This window comes from Trachymyrmex septentrionalis, unplaced genomic scaffold (genome assembly GCF_001594115.1).
Source record: "Trachymyrmex septentrionalis isolate Tsep2-gDNA-1 unplaced genomic scaffold, Tsep1.0 scaffold22, whole genome shotgun sequence".
Taxonomy (NCBI): Eukaryota; Metazoa; Arthropoda; class Insecta; order Hymenoptera; family Formicidae; genus Trachymyrmex; species Trachymyrmex septentrionalis.
Genome location: NW_017305375.1, coordinates 5,155,445 through 5,159,250, shown reverse-complemented (window position 1 = coordinate 5,159,250; position 3,806 = coordinate 5,155,445).

Sequence of the window (3,806 nt, the reverse complement as noted above, 5' to 3'; positions counted from 1 at the left end):
AAGAAATCAATTATTATTGTGTGTATATATATATATATACATATATATATATATATATATACATATATAACATGTATATATTTATAACATATATGTATTGTTTCCAACATCGATGATCCATTGTTAACAAAATTTTAAAAAATTCCTATAAAATCGTCATCAATTCGTTTTGTCAAAACTTCCGCGGGTTAAAATTAAAGATGTAAAAGATATTTAAAAATATCTAAGATAATAAAAGACAAAAAATTTATAAACATAATGGACAATTTTGTACAACAAAAATTAATTAAAAAATATTTAGGATAAAAATGAAAAGCGAAGAAGAAAATTTACAAGTTTCATATAATTTTTATTGTGAGGACCTCAGGGGCAGGTTTATTTTCGCAGTTCGTAAAGGCGATCATGAATGCGCAATCATGAAACGACGTATACTTAAGTAATATCTCATAAAATTCGATATCGCAGATTGAGTTTTCCACTCAACATGCTAGCTTGGCTCGACTCATGGGGGTAGTTCAAAGTGAACTAGGGGATGAGCAGTATTATGAGAAAGCTTTTAAAGGACTTGATAAGTTTGGTTTCAAGGTGAAAAGCAACGTACTATATAATGCACAGGAAAAATAACTATTAGGATTATAAGATTATGCCAATTAATATCTTTTAATTATTGAAATATTAGAAAGAAAAAAAAAACAAGTTGTTTTTAAGCTTGAAATAAAATTTCTCGATAAAAACTCTAATTTTTTAGAAATACTTCATTTATATTATTACAGTTCTGTAATAATTAATTATTGGACACATATTTATTAATTGATATAATGTAGAAAGTACAACAATCATTATCACTAAATTCCATTAATTTGTATAATTTAATTTATAAGCATGTTGATAAAATTTTGTTTTATAGATCATCAAAATGATAGACTGGTAGCGTTATAAACGTTAATTTTAACTTTCCTAGCGTAGCTATTTACATGCCATTAACGCATATACACAGTTATTATACATATAAATATTTCATGTTGTTGCATTTTGAACTTTTATTTGAAACAAACCTGTTTGCAGATGTTCTCATCAAATATAGCTTTATAAATTTCCATCTTAATGACATCGATCTTTAAAAATGATAATTGAAATTTTCTAGATCGCTAACTTAGATCAGATTCTATTTCTGCTGAATTTACTCAAAACTTTGCACGTTATTGTGTAATATTATTCTTAGCAAGATCTCCATTTCAAAACTTTAATTTCTTTAGTCCATTATTATTATTCGCTTTATCCATTCCTGTTAGCTTTAATAACATAAAGATAAACGAAATTATAAAAGCGTAAATTACCAGTTCAAAAAGAGAAAAAATGTTTTAACTAAATAATAAAATTAATTTAGACGAATAAAAACAGAATTGAAGCTACATTCTCTCTTTAGCTAACTTAGATACTTGGGTAATTATATATGTAATTTTATTTATTAAATAATAAATATGTAAAATATATTAATATATTTTTAAATATTTTAATATGTTAAATGAAATATATGTAAAATAATTCGATTTAACAATTATAAATGGTAAAAGGACTAAAATTCGATTCAATAAACAAATAAGAGAAAGAACGTATTCCTCATTGCGCAATACTGCAGACATTACTATAAGGATTTCCTCTAAATTACATATCTTTATTCGATCTGTGATTCCGGTATTACATTCTTTATTACGGACATACTTTATTTGAGATGGTATGTATTTCATATTCGTTGTAGCATTATTATTCCAAAAATGTTCCGAGCATATCAAAGTTTTATTTGTCCTTTGCTTCAACCACACCGGATTTGATAGAAAAATTCGACATGGCCTTCGGTAGACTTTTGACTGTCAGCTCACTTTTCTCAATATGCAAAGGTTTCTTCACATTGAAATAAATGAGGTAGAAGCTTTTAGAAAGCTCTACAAAATAGACATCTTCTAGCGGAACATATCCAGAAAGATTCGTCTACCATAAGTTAATGTCTCAATGATTATCTAAGATACCAAAAAGAACTTTCGGCGGTTTAAGGCATTATAGAAGTGTAGCACACAAATCGAAAAAAATAATTCATTTTCCAACGCCGTATAAAATTTTTATTAAAGCATTGGTAATTCAATTGTTATTATTTTAATATTCAATTTTACAAATTGTGTGTTTTTTCATTCCCTATTCTGCATATAATACTTATTTTGATGTAAATAAGTAACTACAGAATTTTTAGAAATAATCATAATGTTTTTAATATTGTATTTGTATTTGTTTAATAGTTGATATATGAAAACATATTGGAATATAATTAACCCTTACCGTACAAGTATGGGTCACTAGTGACCGAGCGATTCCTGTTTGTGCAAATTTCATTGAGTCATGCAAGTTTCGGTAATTATAAATTATACTACAGTTTATTATTTTCCAAAATAAAGTTCCAATAATTTATTCTAGAAAGTTGAAAGTATGTTGGTGAATTTTTAGAGATTTTTTAAATCATTCTGAATAGGCGAAAAAAACCGGACGGATCTAGTGACTCATGTTTGTATGGATGAGGCACCAAATTGTATCTTGTACGGTAAGGGTTAATGTAAAATAAAAGCATTTTAAATAAAAAGATCATGTTAAAAATCATATTTTATTTATTTTTCGATAATTAACTAAAGACATGTATCATTGGATATTGTATAAGCTAACATATTCCTCAAGAGTTCTGCATAAATTTAAAGTCTTCATATGCATTTATATCGAAGTATGAATGTGATTTAAAAATCGATATTTCATATTCCCTGCGCTTTAATTTATCCTACAGCTTCCACATCAAATACAAAAAATTATTTCTTTTTTATAGAAAATGCTCTTTTATATTTTGTTTAACGTGCCGCGATTGAAAACAATTGACTTGATGCTGTAAATCGTATAGTGAAAATGTTATACTCGACTCAATCAAGAAAATTACTGTCGCACGAAGCGGAAACGCTTGGGAGTTACAAAAGCAAACATCCCGGTGCCTGTGCGAGTGGCATTTCGCGCTTATCTTGCGGTATTAAAGCAATCCTGACTTTTTCCCGTCTTCATACCCGTCGTCCTAGTCGCGTACGTGTCACGTACACGCAAAAACTTACGCCGCCGGCCTGCCGGGTGCGGCTACGGGCTCATTCGGCCGGAAGTACCGGACATCGGGTGAAATACGATTGCACACTGGCGAACGTACGGAGGATAGGAAGAATGGGGACGCGGGATCGCAGAATATCGGGTGGTTGAGGTTGTAAGGTTGAAAGAGGGAAACTGAAAGAGATATATCCAGACAGAGAGAGCAAGATGGAAAAACAAAGAGAGAGAGAGAGAGAGAGAGAGAGAGAGAGAGAAAGAGAGAAGTAGAGGGAAAGAAAGAGAGTGAGAGAGGAATGCGCGGGATCATCTCCATGCACGCAGCGGTACTTGCGTGTTTTCCCCTTTTCGCTTTGTTTAACCGGATATGGCAGGTTCGGTTCACAGTTGTTATTTACGTCGGGCAATGAATAACAATGAACAGGAACGTGTATTAAACGTATCTATAAATTCCAAAGCGGCGTGACAATTTTCGCTAGGAATGAAACGGTGGAAGATGGGCGCATCGATGGCGGCGACGGCGACAGCGACGGCGACCGCAGTGATGGCGATGAGAGTGCATATGGCGAGAGAGAGTGTATTAAAAACGATCGTTGACGGAACGACGGAGGAACGGACGCAGATAGTGCCCGACCATCCGACCGATCGTTTTCCACGCTCGTTCATTCGCTCATGGTCCTTCG